Source organism: Dendropsophus ebraccatus, chromosome 10 (assembly GCF_027789765.1).
Source record: "Dendropsophus ebraccatus isolate aDenEbr1 chromosome 10, aDenEbr1.pat, whole genome shotgun sequence".
NCBI classification, from domain to species: domain Eukaryota; kingdom Metazoa; phylum Chordata; class Amphibia; order Anura; family Hylidae; genus Dendropsophus; species Dendropsophus ebraccatus.
Window position 1 is genome coordinate 84,176,758 of NC_091463.1, and position 24,702 is coordinate 84,201,459.

A 24,702-nucleotide genomic window follows, 5' to 3' on the forward strand; every position below is an offset into this window, starting at 1 on the left:
ATATATTCATAATCCGACAAAAGTCTGAGAAGTTTTCAGTGAAGGATACAAAGCTAGAAATAGCATATCATGATCCTTTAACCTTTTCTGGAGAAGCAAGAATCAATGTACCCCCGGAGAACAACAAGATGAAGAGAACAAGATATTCACTGCTTACAGGCAAATAAAGACAGCCAGGCGATTTGTAGGAGCTGGGATGTGGAGAAGTGTTCATTCCCACAACTCTATTACAGCCATAATAATGGAATCTATACTGATGGAGCCATATGGCGGGTCGAATATATAAAGCTCCTATTGACTTCAATACTAACTGTAAAACTAACTGCAGAGGGGCCCAATATGTAAGGGGGCCGAGCGTCACCTTAAAGGAGAAGTCTGGTGGATTGTTAAATTTTTTAGCCGGCAGGGGCAGGGGAGAAAATGGATTACAAATAGGAACTTACCTCTCCCTGTGCCTGGGGTCAGCAGCGGATTCAACCACGGGACCCCTGCAGGGCTCCGGGACCTCTTGAGCTGACACACCATCACCCAGCTGATGGACTGGCTGAGCAACTGGGGCGGGATGCTGCTCCAGTTACTGATTGGCTGACATCATCACAACTCGGGGGGAAACGCCTTCTAGTGGGGGTCCTGACGCTCCCTGCGGGCATGGGGAGAGGTAAGTGCTTGTAACCAATTTTTTATTGAGGTATTGTATTGCCCCCCAAAACTTATACAAATCCCCAATATACACTTACTACTGGAAATGCTTATAAATTGTTTTTTTCCCTGCACTTACTACTGCATCAAGGCTTCACTTCCTGGATAACATGGTGATGTCACTTCCTGGATAACATGGTGATGTCACTTCCTGGATAACATGGTGATGTCACCTCCTGGATAACATGGAGATGTCACGCCCCGACTCCCAGAGCTGTGCGGGCTGTGGTTGCTGGACAGGATGATGGCAGCCGGATGCTCAGTGTCCCTCCAGTGCCCTGTGTCCCTCAGTGTCCCCCTGCCTTGATGCAGTAGTTAGTGCAGGGAAACATCACTTTATAAGCATTTCCTGTAATAAGTGTATATTGGTGATTTGTATAACTTTTAAGAAAGGGAATACAATACTTTAGTAAAAATTTTCGCTGGACTTCCCCCTCAAGCATCTTCTGCTATCTATACTATGTAAGTGCCTGAGCCAATGAATGTCATGGCTAACATTACTAAAGATGAGCACAACTCATGCATGCTTGAGTCTGATGTCTGGCATTTAATTACCAGTGGCTGCAGAAGTTAGATGCAGCCCTAGGGAGTCCTGGAGAACACGGACACAACCATAAGCCATTGGCTGTATCCATGTTTTCCCGGACTGCATAGAGCTGCATCCAACTTTTGCAGCCACTGGTATTTAAATGTCAATTGTCAGACTTGAGCATGCATCTCTGTTCTGGTCTTTATGTCAAACAATTGTTTCCTTGCAGCAGTTTAAAGGACCAGCATGCACCTCCACCTATCCCTGCCTGGGACTACCTATTTAAAAGTGAACTATCAGCAGGTTGATGAATCTAACCTGCTGGTAGCCCCTTGTAGCGTCAGGGATGCTGAGGAGGAAGGTATGTGTATTACTGACTAATTTTGACTATCATTAGAAGGGGCAGGCCGGAAGACGCAGCAGTTCTCCTAAGGCTGCTCGGAACACAGTTTACCTTCACAAACAGCACAGGTCCGGTGCTGATAACGATGGTAAGACACATAGGGGGACATTTATTAAGTCAGACGTTTTTTACGCCGGACCTATAGGGGGCTATTAGCAGGTTAGATTAGTCTAACCAGCTGATAGTGACCCTTTAAGGCTACTTCCCCAAGCACCACTGCCCTAGCAATAGTGTAGTATTACCAAAGTGAAGGTTGTTGCTGATCTGCTATCCATTATCTTACCTGTGCTTCTTTGACCCATTGGGCCACCATTTATGCCCAGACCTTCGAGCAGCAGAAGCCCCTAGAATTGGATCAAGGGTGAAAACGGCAACACACAACAGATTTCACTATATCATTAAAAAACATCTAAATACAGAAGCCGTGTGTAGAAAATTAAGTTTTCCCTTTCCTATTCCATGGGAAGAGGGTAAGTAACAGCCAAGTGCTGGTAATCTAATGCTAAGTGTCCAGTTTAATAGCAGTGGGTGGTTTCCAGTGTTTCAATGGTGTGTGTGCTATCTTCCAGTGTGTGATTGGTGTATGTGGTATCTCCCATTGAGTGATTGGTGTATGTGGTATCTCCCATTGAGTGATTGGTCTATGTGGTATCTTCCAGTGTATGATTGGTGTATGTGGTATCTCCCATTGAGTGATTGGTGTATGTGGTATCTCCCATTGAGTGATTGGTGTATGTGGTATCTTCCAGTGTGTGATTGGTGTATGTGGTATCTTCCAGTGTATGATTGGTGTATGTGGTATCTCCCATTGAGTGATTGGTGTATGTGGTATTTTCCAGTGTATGATTGGTGTATGTGGTATCTTCCATTGAGTGATTGGTGTATGTGGTATCTCCCATTGAGTGATTGGTGTATGTGGTATCTTCCAGTGTATGATTGGTGTATGTGGTATCTCCCATTGAGTGATTGGTGTATGTGGTATTTTCCAGTGTATGATTGGTGTATGTGGTATCTTCCATTGAGTGATTGGTGTATGTGGTATCTTCCAGTTTGTGATTGGTGTATGTGGTATCGTCCAGTGTGTGATTGGTGTATGTGGTATCTCCCATTGAGTGATTGGTGTATGTGGTATCTTCCAGTGTGTGATTGGTGTGTGGTGTATTCCAGTGTGTGATTGGTGTATGTGGTATCTCCCATTGAGTGATTGGTGTATGTGGTATCTTCCAGTGTGTGATTGGTGTATGTGGTATCTCCCATTGAGTGATTGGTGTATGTGGTATCTTCCAGTGTGTGATTGGTGTATGTGGTATCTTCCAGTGTGTGATTGGTGTGTGGTATCTTCCAGTGTGTGATTGGTGTATGTGGTATCTTCCAGTGTGTGATTGGTGTATGTGGTATCTTCCAGTGTGTGATTAGTGTGTGGTATCTTCCAGTGTGTGATTGGTGTATGTGGTATCTTCCAGTGTGTGATTGGTGTGTGGTTTCTTCCAGTGTGTGATTAGTGTGTGGTGTAATCCAGTGTATGATTGGTGTATGTGGTATCTTCCAGTGTATGATTGGTGTATGTGGTATGTTCCAGTGTGTAGGACCGCCTCCAGTGCACCAAGGAAGCTCATTTGCATATAACATTTTGAGGTAATATCTCAGGAACTGAACCACTGATTTAGGTACAGAGCACAGCATTCTTCTCAGTGTCACTGCACCGATCTACCCATACTAACAGGCGAGGTTTCTGCAAGTTTCCCTTTAAGACATAAAAATCTGCTCCAATAATTGAGAACTACTGATTGATACTCATTACCGGCCATAATAAAGGAACAATAGGGAAGTCTGCAAATGCAAAGGAGCGGTGTGGCTTAATAATAAGATCATTGCAGTGTTAGTGATCTAACCGTACACTGACCCCCCCCCATGTATTACCATTGTTAAGCCGATACATTTCCTGTACCTTGTAGTTGCTGACCCAATGTTTTACAGCTAATGTCTCCACAACAATGATCCCATCCAGTCCTGACATTTAGAAATAAAGAAATTGCATTCTGGGAAATCCTTTTTATGACTGTCTCATTCCATTTGTACATTTCAAATGCGGCAGATACAATCTCCAGGATTTCATTAGGATACATGCGTCTGATGATTGTATGATATCTTCAAAGCTTCCAGCATCCCAATATCCATATACTTCAATGAGCATATGGTGCACATCCCAGACTTTGACGATCACTTATCAGTTCTTTGCTTGGTTAGCAGTAAAGAAAAGCAGCCGCTTGAAGCATCGCTGACTTACATAAAAAGCCATTAAAACCTTCATTGATAGATTCGCAAGAGTTCTTTTACATTGTGGATGCCGTATCGCACACATTATCTTATAATGGAACCGTGAAGTGACACATTCAGCTCTGCTGCACTGACAGATTCACATCTACAACATCTGTATAAGTGTTTGTTTGCGCCAAGGCTTTTTTGTTGTTCTAGTCCATCATAGGGGCAGAACATTAACAATGATGGCGCTGACGGATCTGTTAACTGGCAGAAATACACAACGCCCGTGGACCTCATTCACTAGAATGGGAACTTTCAGGTTTCTAGCTTGGTGTGAAACATTTTACTGGGCAAAGCATGCTTAGAGAGTCAAATGTGAATGTGGCCTAAATTTAGGCTTAGTTAGTCCTGTTATCATAGACCGTTAACACTAATCCTGTGATTGATCATGGGGGTCCGAATTTTGGGACCCCTGTTATCTGAATGGAACAAAAGGACAAAACACACACTCAATAGTGCTCCATTCATTGTCTAGGGGAGTGCTATCCTTGGCACATACAGTACCATTAATAGGTTTTCAAAATACGTTGGAATATTCTAGAGCAGAATCTGAACTATTTGCATCAACATCTTTAATAGAAAGACTAAGCTACATATATTGCCACCAGCAACACTAAGCTACATATACTGCTACCAGCAAGACTAACCTGCATATACTGCTACCAGCAAGACTAAGCTGCATATACTGCTACCACCAAGACTGAGATGCATATACTGCTACCAGCAAGACTGAGATGCATATACTGCTACCAGCAACACTAGGCTGTATATACTGCTACCAGCAATACTAAGCTAAATATACTGCTACCAGCAATACTAAGCTACATATACTGCTACCAGCAAGACTAAGCTACATATACTGCTACCAGCAACACTAGGCTGTATATACTGCTACCAGCAATACTAAGCTAAATATACTGCTACCAGCAATACTAAGCTAAATATACTGCTACCAGCAATACTAAGCTACATATACTGCTACCAGCAAGACTAAGCTACATATACTGCTACCAGCAAGACTAAGCTACATATACTGCTACCAGCAAGACTAAGCTGCAGATACTGCTACCAGCAACACTACGCTACATATACTGCTACCAGCAATACTAAGCTACATATACTGCTACCAGCAATACTAAGCGGCATATACTGCTACCAGCAACACTAGGCTGTATATACTGCTACCAGCAACACTGAGATGCATATACTGCTACCAGCAACACTAGGCTGTATATACTGCTACCAGCAACACTAACCTACATATACTGCTACCAGCAAGATTAAGATACATATACTGCTACCAGCAACACTAAGCTCCATATACTGCTACCAGCAATACTAAGCTACATATACTGCTACCAGCAACACTAAGCTGTATATACTGCTACCAGCAACACTAAGCTGTATATACTGCTACCAGCAATAATAAGCTGCATATACTGCTACCAGCAACACTAAGCTACATATACTGCTACCAGCAATACTAACCTGCATATACTGCTACCAGCAATACTAAGCTCCATATACTGCTACCAGCAACACTAAGCGGCATATACTGCTACCAGCAACACTAGGCTGTATACACTGCTACCAGCAACACTAAGCTGTATATACTGCTACCAGCAACACTAAGCTGTATATACTGCTACCAGCAACACTAAGCTACATATACTGCTACCAGCAATACTAAGCTACATATACTGCTACCAGCAACACTAAACGGCATATACTGCTACCAGCAACACTAGGCTGCATATACTGCTACCAGCAACACTAAGCTGTATATACTGCTACCAGCAACACTAAGCTGTATATACTGCTACCAGCAACACTAAGCTGTATATACTGCTACCAGCAATACTAGGCTGTATATACTGCTACCAGCAACACTAGGCTGTATATACTGCTACCAGCAATACTAAGCTGTATATACTGCTACCAGCAACACTAAGCTTTATATACTGCTACCAGCAACACTAAGCTGTATATACTGCTACCAGCAACACTAAGCTGCATATACTGCTACCAGCAACACTAGGCTGTATATACTGCTACCAGCAACACTAAGCTGTATATACTGCTACCAGCAACACTAAGCTGTATATACTGCTACCAGCAACACTAAGCTGCATATACTGCTACCAGCAACACTAGGCTGCATATACTGCTACCAGCAACACTAGGCTGTATATACTGCTACCAGCAACACTAAGCGGCATATACTGCTACCAGCAACACTAAGCGGCATATACTGCTACCAGCAACACTAAGCGGCATATACTGCTACCAGCAATACTAGAAAAGGTGTGTTAGAAAAGGAGGCCCAGCACTAAGCTTATAACTTTTTTATAGCTGCAAGTTGGGAGAACTGATATAATACTACTGACCAAAGGTAAAGTAAGACACCTGATTTTCATACATCATATGGGTGATATACAGTATGAGCCATGTGTATGGCAATCAGTGTAGTTTGGACAAACATTCATTGCCCATAGGGTGTTTTTCTATACTATGTGCAGTGCATCAACCCTAGTGTTCAGACTTGTTGAATTGTTCGGGTTCAGCAACGGTCTCCAAACCCGAACTCTCAACACTCCCTGGAGAAGTTGGATGCTGTCCTAGGGTTTCCTGGAAAACATTGATGTATCCATAGGCTATATCCATGTTTTCCTAGCAGCCCTAGGGCGGCATACAGCTTCTCCAGATGCCGTTAGTCAACGGTTGGGCTGGGTTTGGAGACCATTGCCAAACCTGATCAATTCTGCAAGTCTGTTCAACACTAACCACCACCGGTAGCTTATCGTGGGTGTGCTGATCCCATGATCCCAGACTGGTCACTTTGTCTTCCTATGCACAATTAAAAACACTTAAAGGGGTTATCCAGTGCTACAAAAACATGGCCACTTTTCCACCTACTGTTGTCTCCAGTTCAGGTGCGGTTTGCAATTAAGCTCCATTTACTTCAATGGAACTGAGTTTTAAAACCCCACCCAATCTGGAGACAACAGTAGGGGGAAAGTGGCCATGTTTTTGTAGCGCTGGATAACCCCTTTAAGCCCTTGGTATTCATGGGGTAACCTAAAAGTATGGTAAATCAATACCCAAATATCGACATTGCCATTGTCACAATAACACTTACATCGCCTCCATATGGAGTCAGATTGGTAATTTCCATGTAAGAAATAGTTGTAGTTTGTTCTACAAATACGTTTAGGATTCCACGCAACTTCAAATAACGTTGTTTCTTTTGTTTTCACTGACATCAACACCATTAACACAAAGCTAAGCAAACAGCATGCCCGCGTTACACACTGCCGAGAACACCGAACAGAATAATATAAAAAGTTAATGAACTGGAGAAGGAAATACATTTTCACAAGAAGATACAGTACGGGGAAACTTCACCTGAGGACTGAACATTCTGCTCGTAATTATACTGCTCCTCTCACATGATGAAGGCAAATGGGGCTAAACCTTTGGGAGACATGGAGCTTGGACCCAGTATAGGATCCTTTGGTACCTGTGCGCCAGTCCGCACCTAGATTTGTAATAGGATATATATGTTTCTTCTCTTTTCACCATGACTTATATAAGGCAACTTGAATTAACAGGTTTTCATTCTTCCATGTATGAGGGGCCTAACGTTCTCCTATTGGAACAACCTATAACAACCTCGGCAAGGCCGTCAGGAGGCGTAAATCATGATCCAAAGAATTCTGGACAGTTTCTGAATACGCATTTCGAGCTGTCTGAAATTCGACATGCTCCAATAGGGTTCTATAGGGCATCTGTTCCGGAATTCTGTACAATTATAGGACCTGTCTTATCATTTCCGGGGCTATTTTCCAGCATGGACACCTTTCAGGAAAAATTCCCAAAGGGTGTCCATGCCTAATTGAAGTCAGGAAATTAATCCAGATTTCCTGATAAGAAGTCCAGATACATTTTCCTGACAGGTGAAGCGGATCTTAATATTTTTTTATAAATTTTTTTTTTAAATTAAAGTTTCCCATTTTCTCACACCACAGTATAAAAAATTCTGTACATTTAAAAAAAATAAATAAAATAGTTTAAAAAAAAATCTATATAGAATCTTTTTTTTACACTGTTCTGTAATAGTTACTGGTTATTGTGACTAAACACATATATTCCGAGCAGAAAATGTTAATAACTCTCATCTGCAACCTGACATTAAGGCAGTGATTATTATAATGTGAATAATGTGTAAATTATAGGCTGGTAAATGAACATATCACTGAGCAACAATGAACACATGAAGGCTTCCTCCTCCCCAGCCTTTTCTCCCATTGACACCCGTGACTGTTCCATCCCTGACAAGGGCTCCAGCCCCTCATCTTACCCCCCTCTCACCATACAGCCTGGATTCATGAGCCCCTAGAGGGAGGGGGAGCACTTTGTGGCGTGCTGCGAGGACATATTTCAGACCCTGACCAGATTGTTTATTGCACGAGAGAAGATGGCAGCGTGTCAGTCACCTGTAGAGTGACAATCTGCTCTTCCCTCAGGATGTGCCGCTCGTATCAGGGACCAAACTAATGTATTCAGTAATTGCTTTATTATATTGCTGCAAATCAGGAGCAAGATAAACTGATTGATTAACCTGTTACAGTGTGAGATGCTTGAGCGCTGGGCAAAATTACCCAATTTAGATTAAATTTGATGCCTTCCAATTCCTCTGATCGCACTTAACTCGTTCACCGAGTTACAATTAGTGAGAAGCAAATCTCCCAAAATTCTCTTCCCCGTTCCTCCGCCTCCCCTCTGCTTGCTATGAATAACCGAGAGATGCACCTGTCACCTGTTTTCTTTTTTTTTTTTAATCAAATAATATTTTTATCATTTGCAAAATAAGTCATCAACTGATTTTTTAAATATATTTTAGTAATAAATCAAAACTGGTGAAATCACTTGAGTGGATGGTTTACCTGGTGTACGATATGGGGGGTCTATTGGACTGTTTCTTTGGCATTGGATGTTTGTTGTGTGCAAGGTGCCTGGTAATGGATGTCGAAGACAGTCAGGGTCGGGAACCATCGGCCCTACAACTGGTGCAAAAGTATGCCCATCGTGCCTTAATGGAGAAATCCGGGTAGGGACATTTTTGTCAAAACTGCTGGGGAGGGGTGCGTGAAAAAAACAACATGCCCTCATTTCATGGCTCCTGAGCTGGTGCCGCTGTCCTCTTGTCCGGTCCTTGGTCCCCTGTTGCTTCCTGGTCTAGAAAGGGCAATTGGGAGGAGACTTTCCGAGCCCGCTCAGCCAGTCACTGGCTGCAGCAGTGTCCCGCCTTTGCCTCTCACTGTCTGAGCAGGCCATGTCCCAGGTCCCCACTTAGAGCTAGAAGCAGGCGGGGACCAGGGACCAGAGCGAAGGACAGCGGACACCAGTACTGGAGCCAGGGAGATAAGTGCAGTTTTGAAAAAAATTTCACTGCCTTGAATTCTCCTTATAAACTTTGGCTGTCCAGGTACAATGGGAATTGTAGTTTTGCAACCGCTGGAGGGCCAAAGGTTCCCCGTGTCTGCTATAGGTGGTATAAAATCTAAACTTTGTGTTTTTGAATCACTACCATGTATGGGTTTTGTCGCTGGGGGGTAGTATCACAAGTTCATTGCAGAGGTCTACGGCATGTCCTTGTAAGTGGGGACAATCCTCCTGAATGGCTATCCCCATTGTTTTTTTTTTTTTAACAAACAATGGATTCTCTGTGGAGGACTCGCCTTTCCATACCTAGAGACTCTTTACAGGGTGAGTACCTTTATTCAAACATTAAATTTTGGTTCTTGTTTTTGGAAAAATTCTCTTTTCTAAAAATCCATATGGTTGAAGCCTTAAATACTCTCTGTAGTGAGTTAGTTCTTGTCATATGAGAGGTTAGACGTCTCTGTGGAGGGCTAAGTCCTTGTATTTCAAGGGGTAGAGTCTGGTTGCAGTTTTTCATGAACAAACTAGAGAGCTAGTATAGAGAGCTTAAAGTGATAGAAACTCTTTGTGGAAATCTGGTTTCTGTCCTTGTAGCAAACTCTAAATGGAAGGTGAGTCCTTTTCTTTTGAGAAATGGAGACTCTCTATAAAGGGCATTTTATTGTTATTTAAAACAAATTTACAACTTCCATTAGTAAAAAAATATTTTCATATGACCTGGTCGGCACCATACTGTGGTTGTGCCATTTCGGTGATTTGCTCCGATTATTCTATATGTGAATGAGGTTGCTCTGTGCACTAGAGGCGGGCCCAGCTCCCCCCACTGCATGAAATGGGCCCACCTCCAGTGCACAGAGCCACCTCATTTGCATACAGAAAGAATAGCAAAAGTTGTTGTTTTACTAATGGAAGTGGTACATTTGCTTTAAGAACTGGAGACTCTCTGAAGGGCTGTTGGTCCTTTATGTAGAACTGAAGTTTCCGTTTGGAGGTTCTGACCTTTCAAGGAGTGCTGCTGACCATTTTTAAGGCAGGTCCCGATTTTTTGGATAACTAGAAATTCTCTTTTAGGGTCCGTTCCTACGTACAGGATCTGCAGTGGGAATAGTCCCTAGTTTGAAAGGAATCAAGACCCTATAGAGGGCTAATCTCTGTCTTCCATAAAAGTTTCTGTGTTTTTAGAACTGGAGACTCTCTGAGCAGGGCTGCTCCTTTTGGGCTCTCTTTGCTATGTCATGTTCCTTATCCCGGACTTTGCACAATGGATTCCGGGGCAGCACTATACCCTAAACTGCATAGGAGCCAGGAAGGTACATGTCATTCATTTGATTCACCCTTCCCTAGGCATACAGGTAAAAAGAGTTCTTCCTGGACAACCCCAAGTGGTGAAGCTACGATTTGATAGGACCTTGTCCATTTTGCTACAAGTCATGAGCTCAACATATATGTCACCTAAGTATTATATTCCCAGCACAATATCTGTAGCCTGACATTCTAGGGGATTTTTTTTAATCCCCTTTAGACATTTGACATACAACAACATCATAATGTCGGGAAGGAAGTCTGCTCTTGACCCCAACTGTATTATTGGCCGTGAATGGAAATAACTCATATTCCAGCCATGTATCTCACTGGATGCACTAGGTAATACAAACTGTGACATCATATGGTTTGTTGATTAGAAAAATTGACAGCTTACTGCAATACATTAGTATTGCAGTATACTGTACAGGAGATCAAGTGATCGCATGTTTAAAGAGGTTATCCAGCAAAAATCTTTTTCTTTCAAATCAACTTTTAGAAAGTCATTTAGATTTGTAATTTACTTCTATTAAAAAAAATCTCAAATTTTCCCATTCTTAGCTGATGTATGCCCTGCAGGAAATGTTTTTTTCCAGTCTGACACAGTGCTCTCTGCTGCCATCTCTGGCTGAGACAGGAACTGTCCAGAGCAGTAGCAAATTCCCATAGAAAACCTGTTCTGCTCTGGACAGTTCCTGACATAGACAGAGGTGGCACCAGAGAGCACTGTGTCAGACTGGAAATAATACACCACTTGGGAAGACTTGAGATTTTTAAATAGAAGTAAATTACCAATCTATATAACTTTCTTAAACCAGTGGATTTGAAAGAAAAGGGATAACCCCTTTAAGTCCCTTAGGTAAGTGTAATTTAAAAAAATAAATGGTTAATAAGCCTGATATGTAAAAAAAAAAAACATAATAACCACTAGTTTCCTGTTTTTTGTATGAAAAACATAATTGCTATCGCTGTGTTCGGAAATGTCTGAACAATTAAAAGATAATATTCATCCCACACCGTGAAAGTCGTCAAAGAAAAAAACATACCTAAAGCAAGAAGCGCTGTTTTCTGGTCATCGTGCCAAGTTGTTGTTGTGAAGTCCTTGTGGAGATTGGGAAATTTAATTCTGTAACAGCGACGAGTCTCCCAAAATGGTCCTGAAAAAAACTACGGGAACAAAAACAAGCCCCACACAGCTCCGCAGATTAAAAAATGATAAGTTATAGACATCAGGATGTGGCGATGCAAAGTCATTTTTTTTTTTAAGTTTTTCATTTTCTTAAAAGTAGTAAAACTATATAAATTCGGTATAGCTATAATTGCAGTAATCTGCAGAATAAATTTACCATGTCATTTTTATTGCAGATTAAATGGCTTAAAAAAGAAATCCTCTTAAAAGGAAACTATCAGCAGGTTAAAAGCATCTAACCTGCTGTTATATCTCGATAGCCCATGGGGCGCTGAGGATTAGGGTAAGTTTCTTACCTTGATTATCAGCGCCTTTTTTGGGAACTATGTAGTTTATTAAATATGTAAATGGAGTGGTTTGGCGCACTGGGGGCGGGACTTCCACAATAGTGCACTGTTCTGCCCCAGCGGATCGGTTTTCCTAATGAATATTCATGTGGGGCTCTGATGAGCGGCAGAGTGACATGGCCAGGGCGGATTGGTGCACTAAGGGTGGTAAATTGGCTCTCAGTGCACCAAAAACACCTACCGTATTTTCCAGTGTATAAGGCGACTGGGCATATAAGACAACCCCTGACTTTTAAGAAGATTGCCAGGGGTTTGCCTTATACGCCGGAAAATGTTAACCCCTGCCTGACCGCAGCAGGCTTTACTAGCTGGAGCCCTGCTGCCGTCAGGCATGGGTTAACTGCAGCTAATGAAAAACAAACAAAAAAACAGTAATAAACTCACCTGTGACATATTCCTGGCAGCCGGACGTCTCCTGTCCTGTTCCCAGAAGTCCCCGAAGCCATTGTCATTCTCCCGAAGCTCTCCCGGCAGCCGAGCGTTTCTGAGCTTCTCCGATGAGATGCTTGGCTGCCCAGGAGAGCTTTGGGGATCTCCGGCACAGGCAGTGTACCGAACGTCCCACTGCCTGCGCCGGGAATGGGACAGGTGACGCGCGGATGTCGGGAAGGGGTTACAGGAGAGTAGAAATGTTTGTTTTCTCTATAGTGGTCGCCCCATACGGTATGAACTTCAGACATTTTTGAGCTCCCCCATCATATGGGGCGACCAAACCCGGCATATAAGACGACCCCCGACTTCTAAGATTTAAAAAGTTGTCTTATACGCTGGAAAATATGGTAATTTGCATATCTAAAAACTACAAAGTCCCATAAAATAGCACTGAGGAGCAAGGTAGGAAAATGACCTACATCCGTAGCGTCCTGTGTGCTCTAAGGACGTATCAGCAGGTTAGATGCTGCATCTGGTAAGGCTGTGTGGAGGATTGGGGGTGGAGCTACCGCCCCCAGAGTGCCGATCTGCCCCTCTTCTAATGCATATTAGTGGAGCGAAATGGTAGAAGGGGAGGGGGTTGGACACAGCGACCAGCATTGGTGCTCTGGGGGTGGTAGTCCCACTGGATTACACTACAAACTGCACTGGAACAGTGCTTAGGATGAAAAGAGGAGACTCAACTTTACCCTCAACCTTCTGATAGTTTCCATTTAGGGCCCTATTGCACCGGACGATTATCGTTCAGATTATCGTTAAATCGTTCGAATCTAAACAATAATCGTTCGGTTGAAATGCAGTTAACGATTAACGATCGAACAAAGAAATCGTTGATCACTTTATAAAACCTGGACCTATTTTTATCGTTGCTCGTTTGCAAAATGTTCGCAAATCGTTCGCATTGAATAAGACATCGTTCGGTCGTTCGCAGTAGATACAAACGCAATAGCGAAGAAATAGTGAAGAAAAAAATGATCGCAAATACGATCATAAGTAACGATTATTATTCCATGGAAATGAGTGAACGTTTTCAGGTCTTTCGCAATAGCGGTCGTTTGAGATTGTTAATTGTTAACGATTATGCGAACGATAATCGTCCGGTGGAATAGGGCCCTTAAAGTAATGGAATTATTTTTAATCCATCTCACGTATTTTTCTCTTGGTTCTTCATATATTATGCGGTAAAATAAAGAGAGCATAAAAGTACAAATCTTACCGCAAAAAAAAAATCCTAATGTTGATTGGAAAAAATGTATGATAGAAATATAGAAAAAACTAAAAAAACTTAAAATAACGTGTCCTGGAGAACCATGCCACTAAATACCCTTTAACCCTTTAAGGGAAGGATTGTGGAACTTGTGGTCCTCCAGCTGTTGCAAAACTACAATTCCTATCATGCCTGGACAGCCGAAGCTTTCCAGGCATGATAGGAATTGTACAGTAGTTTTGCAACAGCTGGAGGACCACAAGTTCCATATCCCTCCCTTAAAGGGTTAAAGGGTATTTAGTGTCATGGTTCTCCATATATAAAGGATTTTTATTTTTCTATCATTCGGTCTTACAGATTTTAGTATGCTGCGAGCGTATTTGGTTCTTCCGCCAGTCTTTCGAGAACTAAAGACTGTCTGGAGGACCGGTCTCCGTCTTTGGAGAATTAAAGGCTCACCGTGAAGGGCAGGTTCTCGCCTTTGGAAAACTAGTGACTCTCTCAGGGCTAGTTCCTATCTTTGAAGCAATAGATAGCCGATTGTCCCTACACTGAACCGGTCCACTTAAGACAAAGTGCCAGCTCTGCATGTTAAATATACTAACGCTTCCTCTTACTTACTGACAGCCTAATGTCTCCGTGTTGTGACAGAGGTTGCCGGATCTTACAATGAGGAATTACTGCTCCCCTGAGCCACTGTTCTTCCGAATGTCGGGCTCACACAGTGCAAGCAAAAGAGATATAGGAGCAATGGAACAGACTGAGCGCTAATCCAGTTACAACAAGCCAAGCGGGAGAAAAATCAGAATTTCCAGATGCTGCATTTAAGGAAAGCCGCTCTAAAGATTATATTAGAGCACTGCATAAAATGCTATTCCCTAATATAATGTTATGGAAGGACTATTGAGGATATTACATTACCCCTGCCTTCCTCTGCAGGAGCTATTGCAGCAGAATCGTAGCCAAAATTTTCCTTAACGGGGGACGTGACCTCTAAAATTCTATAGTAATAGTTTAAAAAATGTTGACTTTAAATCTTATTTATCTTGCCTTCTGGATGTCAGGCTAGTGTATCTTGCAGTAAGGCTGTTTTAGGCTTGGAAAATGGGAAACCTGTGCACACTGGGAACTATCTTCTCTTCTCATCCTGATAACTTGACAGGATTCAGGACAGTAGTTAGGTAAAAGCAAGTAAAGCCGAGAACTCTGCTGCAACACACTGGGTTTCCTGAGGGGAGCTGACTACTAGCTCTAATCACTAGGTGGGGCCTGTGTTCCTGGATCTGTGTCACTCAGTGCCTACAGACAGGATTAGGCAAAATGCAGGTACTTCTACTCTGTGACGAACTTAGAAGGTATGCTACCACCTGGTCTGGCTAACACTATCTGGCTGCCCTTGGTTTCCACAACAGTGCTAGTAAACTACCAAGATATTGCAGGCACTACTGGTTGAATGGCCGGGATCAGAGGTTTCTTCAATCCCAGTTATTAGAATAGGAGCTTCTTTTACACCTAACTTGGGAAATCTGTGCCGGATTTATGTTGTGTAACTGTAAAATGGTGTGTGCAATGAAATAAAGACTATTACCTAGCGCTATAAAAGTGTAAAACATGGTTTTGGATGAATTCATGTTGAATTAATGGAATTGCACTGTATAATGTGACGGTCCACGGATATTCTGACGCGTTTGCTTTAGGTAAAGATCTTTGTTCATAGTCACACATTGCTTAATGACAGGCCTATTAACATGTCCAGGATGTTTTTATAATGCAAGAGAATATCACGTCAAGTCCTGAGTGCCGGCTGTGAGGCATGATTGTCATCGCTGGGCAGGATATGGAAAGTGACAAGACGAGTGGAGGGTGAATATTGTGCTTGATTACACAATGTGTTTACTGTCCCCGGCAATTAGAGGATCCTCTATGTCAGTGATGGGCGTGCTCCCGAGGCCACACATTACCTACAATGTTATCTCCGTCTCAGAGCGACAGAAGGCAAATTAGGAAATAGTTTCAACTAAAATGTTTTTATAGATCAATGAAAAGGCATAAGGTGTAATTAAAAAAAAATACTCCTTTAGGATATGTTCACAGGTGGTGGATTTGAGGAAAATTTTCTTAATGAACTTCGAAGGAAGTCAAAATCTGGAGCAAATCTGCAACAGATCTACAGTGTGTGAACATGCCCTTAAGGGTTGTTATTCTTTTTCAGTAGTTTAAAGTAGAGTATATTGGACATGACCGTGTTAACACTAATTTAAAGTGACAACCAACATAGCTACAAATCGAGTTGTGAATTTTTCGAAAATATCCATATTTTTCTAAATCAGAGTAAGGCTATGTTCACGCTGTGTTAAAAAAAAAAAGAAAGAAAAGGCATCCACTTTTTTTTTTTTTTTTTTAAACAATAACAACCGTTATTACCAAATTATAATTTAAGTCAATGGAATGATGTCCGCCCAATTCGCATAGTGTATTAAATAATGAACATTGTTTGCGTAGACAATAAATTAATCTTCATGACAATTATTTGCAAAGGTTTTTTTGCAAATAACGGACATTCACACACATTTTTTCCCCACAATTTCTTCACTGTCTTTACTACTAAATTTAACGGACCTCCAAAAAAAAGAACCACACCAAAAAGGTCCTAAACTAGAATAATTGTAATGACAGGGCACCCAAAACGTGAAATAGCGGATGTCATTTGGTATTTAAAATGACTAACATGCTTTTAAGGAAAAAAAAAACAGACCGAAAAAAATGTTGTATGAACATAGCCTTATTCTAAAAAATAAGAATGAAGCATGTGGCAAGCGGCACAATTTTTTTTCCCTTCTTTTCCAATGGTTTTTAAGGGACATGTCCAAATCTATGGCGTTTGAATCAGAAATAATATGTATGACTCCCATCACAGATAAGACTTCTTCATTTAAGATAGGCTAGATCTAAATAACTATAGACAAGCTAAATATCTAGGGATCAGACCCTCTTAAGAAATACAGACTCCAGACCAGACCTCTTAAAGGAGTATAGACCACTAAAGAAATACAGACTCCAGACCAGACCTCCATAAAGAAATACAGACCCCATCATCTTCTCTAAAGAAATAGTAAATAGAAATAATAAAGAAATAAAGACCACAGATCAGCCCCTTTCAAGACATAGAGATCCCAGACCTTAAAAAAGAAATTCCAACCCCAGATCTCCCCTAGAGATGAGCGAACCGGTTCGGCCGGTATGGGATCCGGGTCGGATTTTCCCAAAAGTCCGAGTCCTGTCAGATTTGAATTTTTGGAAGTCCTCTCCGAATTATTAGTTTTTTTCTTGCTTTTTTAAAATGGCAGCCGCCATTTTAGAAAGCAGGAAGTGTTCCGGGCAGGAAAAGCGCCTTCCCATGATGCCCGGAACACTTCCAACCAGCAGGGATGTTGCACTAGCCCACCCCCTGTGTCACGTTGGTATAGCTTTAAGAGGAGCAGCCTCCAGGTTCACTACTGCTGCTCCTGTACTGGCCTCAAATGACTATTGCCGGACCTCCACTGGCCTCCAATGACTACTGCTGCTCCTGTACTGGCCTCAAATGACTATTGTGACCTTTTTCCTGCATAGACCCTGTAATGGTGAATTTCCTGCATAGACCCTGTAATGGTGAGTTTCCTGCATAGACCCTATAATGGTGAATTTCCTGCATAGACCCTGTAATGGTGAATTTCCTGCATAGACCCTGCAAAAGTGAGTTTCCTGCATAGACCTGTAATGGTGAGTTTCCTGCATAGACCCTGTAATGGTGAATATTGAAGTCTAAAAAAAAAAATTAACTTTAAGATATTGAAAAGAAAATGATGTTACTGGTAGAGCCCTAAATTCAACCAAATACACTACCCCTGTATCATATAGATGCTTTAAACTATGAAATCCGAAGAAATCCGAAATCCGGTCCGGTACGGTTCCGAAACGCTTTGGGTCTTATCAATAAATTTCTTATATCATTTTATACTCACCATTTGAGTCACTTTGAGTCGGGCCTGCGCCCGGAAACCCGTGTTGGTGTTTGGAGGTCGCTTGCTTGTATTCTCATAAAGAAATAAGACTCCAGACCAATCCTCCTAAGAGATCTAAACATTAGTGTTGAGTGAGCACTAAAATGCTCAGGTGCTCTTTACTCGACTCAAGCACTTTTCAATGCTTGAGTGCTCAAACCCTTCTCAATGGGAGACTCGAATATTTAAAGGGGTTATCCAGTGCTACAAAAACATGGCCACTTTCTTTCAGAAAAAACACAACTCTTGTCTCCAGTTCAGGTGCAGTTTGCAATTAAGCTCCATTCACTTCAATGGAACTGTGCAGCAAAACCTGCACCCAAGCTGGAGACAAGAGTGAGGCTGTCTCTGGAGGAATGTGGCCATGTTTTTGTAGCGCTTGATAACCCCTTTAACCAGGTGGCCCCCTGCTGGGCAGAGCAGAAGGTGCCTGGTTAACCTGTTATATTTTATCGTTCTAACCAATTGCCTTTTTTGTTCTAATTTTTGTATATTTTCTTTCTTGAAGGGATGTGTAAGTTAAATATTAAAATAATTAGAATTAAAAAATGCAATGAGTTTCTGCAACACACAATTACCGGAGTTCTACTGTGTCTTTCAGTAACCTATCGCTTTTTTTCATTCTAATTTTTGTATACTTCATTTACACATTCCTTCAAGGGAAGGCAATAGGTTACTGTATACAACGGGATATATAACTGATGGCCGAACAATCAGTTATTGAAGGTGTATGGACAACTTTACCCAAACACCACAAGTTACTTGGTCGAGCATTGAGCTTGATCAAGTAACCCAATGCTCCCTCAACACTACTACAGATCCTAGAATTTCTATAAGGACATAAAGACAACAGACCAGATACCGAAATACCAAAACCAGACCTGGCCCTTATAAAGAACAGGGTCCCACATAAGAACTCCCAAAGACCCCAGAACAGAGTACCATAAATAAATAAAGGCCCCTAATCGAAGACCCCTGACTAGACCTCCTGAGTAAATAGATATCCACCTAAAAGAAAGATATATAAAACATTTTTCAAAGGGACAGTATCCATTTAAAGAAACACAGACCCAAGACCAGACCCCCTAAAGAAAACTGATCCCAGACCTCCTTAAGAGATACAAACCCTAGAAAAGACCCCGCACTGAATTCAAAGCCCATTAAAATGTAGATATCAGTCAACCCTAAAAAATATGGACCTCAGACCAAACCCTTATAAAGATACAGTCTCAAAGCTAAAGCAGACCTTAACGTAGACCTTCTCAAAACATACAGACTGCAGATACCCTAATGAAATACAGAGCCCATAGGAAGAAAAACAGACCAGACCCCCACACCCCTTATCACTAACCAGACATGTACTGTAAGTAGTCACCTCTCCCTACTCCCACAGTCCTCTTCCCTCCTGTGCATTTTTCTCACTTAAAAACTATAGCAGAGCTTGTGCTATTTCTGATACCTCTGTCTTCTTATATGGTAGAGCGGTATTTGGCTCTATGCCCCTATTCTTCTGCATGAATCTATGTTGTTACTGTACATTGCTCCCCTTAAACTTAAGGCCCTATTACACGGGACGATTGACGTGCGAAAAATCGTTATATTGTTTGAATTTAAATGATAATCGTTCTGTGTAATTGCTGGCAACAATCGAAAAATAAATTTGTATATCGTTGCTTTACACCTGAACCTAAAATTATCGTTAATCGTTCGTTAATCGTTTGCTGTAATTCCACATTCGTTCGCTCAAGTTCCGCAATTTTTCACTAATCGTTCAGTGTAATTGCACATTGTCCATTGTTTTGCTGGGATCAGAAGGAGTGAAAGGATTGTATCTAACGACCATCGTTCTGTGTAATATGGTGAACGATTTTAGGTTAACGATAAACAATCTTGTTTGTGATCATTTATCGTTAGTCGTTAAAAATCGCTCCGTGTAATAGGACCATTACACAATGCACCCTGCACCAACCTGCAGACAAGACAAAGATACAGAAGATTACGCAGAGCCCTAATTGCTTGGTCCTTTCTATTAGACAACACCGGCTCTTTGTTTTATTCTTTTGTAGCTGGTGTCTAGACGTTGAGCGAACGATTCATTACTCTTCTGTCTCTCAGATCAACAATCTGCACTTTACATTATGCTACACAACCAAGCTCATTTCCGCACAATCACAGCTGCAATCTGGAAATTAGAGATCTTCCTGAGAATTACACGGCGCAATTACCTGCTCCGGAACATTACAGGCTTAGAAACACATCTGAACAATTCCAGGTCCTTGTGGAGTAAATAGTAAGATATTATAACAATACTCCAATGACTGCAACAATACAACAATCAGGACTGTGTGCAGCCGACAAGGAGCCGTGCGCTGAGCCCACATCTCAGTGATTATCGTGAATCCCGCGCCTACTGCACCACACGCAGCGGGGGGCTTTCTATGCTGCCATAATGTGCACAATTTGGTGATTTGTTGCTTATTTGTTACTGGTTTTCAAATCATTGAACAAATTGTGTTGAAATGAGATGTCTGGGTAGACGTCTTTTTTTTTCCAAGTCCCGGGGAGGTTGAGGATAAAAGAAATAATATGCACTGGTGGCCGCATACCGCCAATCCGACTCCGGGTCCCTAGCCGCTTTCTGCTGTGAGTTTGGGGCCCGGGTTGTGACATCTCAGGTCCATTCGAGGCAGGAGCCTGCTGACTGGCTAAGCGGACCTGAAAAAAAGAGGTCTGCCTGCACTTCTCCTTTAAATTCTGGATAATGAAAGTAGTACATTCCCATTGTAGATTTTTTTGGTGATGGTATTTATTTTTATCATTGCTTTTTTTTTGATGTAGTCAAAGGAGAGCTTGTTTTTTGTGGTACAAGTTATACTTTTTAATAGCACGGTTCATTTTCAGATCACGTATTTCTGACATTTTTTAGTGGCTTTATTTTGATGAATGATGAAAAGAGATCAGCAAACCTGGAGCATGCTCGAGTCGATCCGAACCCGAACTTTCGGCATTTGATTAGCGGTGGCTGCTGAACTTGGATAAAGCCCTAAGGCTATGTGGAAATCATGGATATAGTCATTGGCTGTATCCATGTTTTCCAGACAACCTTATATAAAGTGCTAGTGCATCAGACCAAGTAAACCAATTTACTCCTACTCCAGTTCACTGGGTTGCTGGAATTCATGTTGGTCCTGCTGGTGGGTTCTAGTTCTTTCAGGGCTACTTGTCTTGGTGGCCAGGAGTGGTAACACCCACCCCCTGACACACGGCAACCGGACCTTGGTTAGGACACGTAAGGTGCGATAGTAGAGATGACAGTCTCCCTTTAAACTTTAACCCCTAGACGACTCAGGACCGACTAAGCACCGCTAGGGAAGTTCAGAGGGGGGCCGTGCAGCAACCCCAGTCTTAACCGCCGTGATCCCAGGTGTTATATGCAGCCCGGGACCGTTTCACGTGTTAAATGCTTCTCCTTGGCTCCAGTCGAGAAGAAGCGTTTTACACAGTTGAAATGGCCATCACTCTGTAATTTTCTGGAAAGCACCTATTGCCGATGCCCTTACTGTCCAAAAAAAGCATCTTTTAACCGACACTGGTGTGTGCCGCCTTCATCATATCTTCTATTGTGATCAAGCACTATGTTTGGTCAAGCATGCTTGCTCCACACTAGTCCCTAAATATCCATGGAGCATACAAGTGCTACTCAATTTCTACTAAAAAGTCGACATAGTTCTTCTGTACAGTCAGTAAAAGAACTGAAATGTTCCCAATTTTTCCGTATAACAAATAGATGACTATAGCACTATAAGACTATAGCAGAAATTGGTAAGATAGGTGGTCGCCGGGCATATCTGGTGGCACTTATCTTCAGGAGGCAAATGGACTCCTTGATCCTTGTTCGACTTGATACCAGACCCTGAAACGACTTAAACGAATTAAAAAGTTAAAATAAGTAAAAATCTTTCCAACACTTCCGAATATTTTTCCTCGCAGGCTCAGCCTAGTACAAACAAAGTTGGACATTGAAGGACAATTTGCCAGACGGAGACCTACCTGCCTAGCTGGAACGGCTGTATCCTGGCACGCGGGGAAATGAAAAACAGAATTAAAAACCAGGAGCTGGGACATAAAAATGCAAATATTGAGACCCGCAGAGTGTGATCACCGCTGAACTGAATGTTAAAAGGCTCATTCCCTCCAAATCATAACGTATTACCTGTCACCACAGGAGCTGCCGCTCTACAAATTAACATACGATTAGAGGCACATTGCGACTTCTGGAATCTATCAACCTGAGGGCTGTTCTCAGAGAGGCCCCCTCTATGTCAGGATACGCTGAGGGGACTCCTGGAGGATTTAGGGGACACCGCAATCTGAATTTAATATGTGACAGACCTAATGACCGTCTATAGCCATCATTTTCTCCTTCGCACAGTGGGATTCTTGAGTTCCTACCTATGCCATGTGTTTTATGGTATCAGGCGGCGGACATTCTCATCACACCTACTGGTAATGCAGTCGGCCCTGATAGTCATGCAAATAAACAAGTAATGAAAAATTTAGTATTATTGCTCACTGATGAAAGAGAAGTAGTGTGGAGGCTATGGCTTTTACCAGGATTCATTACTTTAGTGTTGAAAAAGGTGCAGACATTGATTTACTATTTTACTACACCCCATTACACCCCACACATGCACACACCTTGGCATTCATCACTACATCAGGGGTGTCCCAGGGAATAATATGCCTCTACACCTACTGTGCACCCCCATCACTGTGTCTGCCAATGGAGTATGGGAGAATTCTGTAGAAGTCCTTGTGCAAACTTGACCATGACCGATACTGTGCGTAGCCATCTCATGGGGTCCCCTATTGTGCTCCCACCGGGCCACCACACCAGAAACTGTACCACATCTGCTCTAGACCACCAAAGTGCTACTAGACCACCAAAGGTTAACAGCATTATTAAAGTGGACCTTTCAACAAGCACACAGGGGTGTAAATAGGCCTATGACTAAATAGGGTAAGTCATCTGGATTCCAGGCATAACTTTAAAAAAAAATCTTTGTAGTCTCCGTAGTTTCAGCTTTTTTGGTAATTTGCAAATAAAACTCAAGTTGAGGCTTAGGTACCCAGGAGGGTGTTCCCCAGCACAGAAAGTCCAACCCATGGGATCTTTATATGTAGAATCAGAAGAATCCCGGCACACACCAGATAAAGTAATGCTTTTTTATTCCGTGCAAATGTCACACGGGTACATGGAGGATCCACTTTATCAGTGGATGAAGGCTATATGAGCCAAAATGCGTCCTCCATCTACCGGTGTGATGTTTGCACTGAATAAATAAGCATTACTTTATTTGGTGAGTGCCGGGATTCTTCTGATTCTACTTATCTGGGACATCCTACCTCGAGCACCGCTACTATACGGATCTACAGTGGGGAAAAATAGTATTTAGTCAGTCACCAATAGTGCAAGTTCCACCACTTAAAAAGATGAGAGGCATCTGTAATTTACATCATAGGTAGACCTCAACTATGGGAGACAAAATGAGAAAACAAATGCAGAGAATCACATTGTCTGATTTTGTAAGAATTTATTTGCAAATTATGGTGGAAAATAAGTATTTGGTCAGTAACAAAATTTCATCTCAATACTTTGTATATATCCTTTGTTGGCAATGACAGAGGTCAAATGTTTTCTGTGAGTTTTCACAAGGTTGGCACACACTGTTGTTGGTATGTTGGCCCATTCCTCCATGCAGATCTCCTCTAGAGCAGTGATGATATGGGGCTGTTGCTTGGCAACATGGACTTTCAACTCCCTCCAAAGGTTTTCTATAGGGTTGAGATCTGGAGACTGGCTAGGCCACTCCAGGACCTTGAAATGCTTCTTACGAAGCCACTCCCTCGTTGCCCTGACGGTGTGCTTTGAAACATTGTCATGTTGAAAAACCCAGCCATGCTTCATCTTCAATGCCCTTGCTGATGGAAGGAGGTTTGACTCAAAATCTCACGATACATGGCCCCATTAATTCTTTCATGTACCCGGATCAGTCGTCCTGGCCTCTTTGCAGAGAAACAGCCCCAAAGCATGATGTTTCCACCCCCATGCTTTACAGTAGGTATGGTGTTTGATGGATGCAACTCAGTATTCTTTTCCCTCCAAACACGACAAGTTGTGTTTCTACCAAACAGTTCCTCTTTGGTTTCATCAGACCATAGGAAATTCTCCCAATACTCTTCTGGATCATCCAAATGCTCTCTAGCAAACTTCAGACTGGCCCGGACATGTACTGGCTTAAGCAGTGGGACACGTCTGGCACTGCAGGATCTGAGTCCCTGGTGGCGTAGTGTGTTACTGATGGTAGGCTTTGTTACATTGGTCCCAGCTCTCTGCAGTTCATTCACTAGGTCCCCCCACGTGGTTCTGGGATTTTTGCTCACCGTTCTTGTGATCACTTTGACCCCACGGGGTGAGATTTTGCGTGGAGCCCCAGATCGAGGGAGATTATCAGTGGTCTTGTATGTCTTCCATTTTCTAATTATTGCTCCCACAGTTGATTTCTTCACTCCAAGCTGGTTGCCTATTGCAGATTCAGTCTTCCCAGCCTGGTGCAGGGCTACAATTTTGTTTCTGGTGTCCTTTGACAGCTCTTTGGTCTTCACCATAGTAGAGTTTGGAGTCTGACTGTTTGAGGGTGTGCACAGGTGTCTTTATATACTGATAACAAGTTTAAACAGGTTCCATTACTACAGGTAATGGGTGGAGGAAAGAGGAGACTCT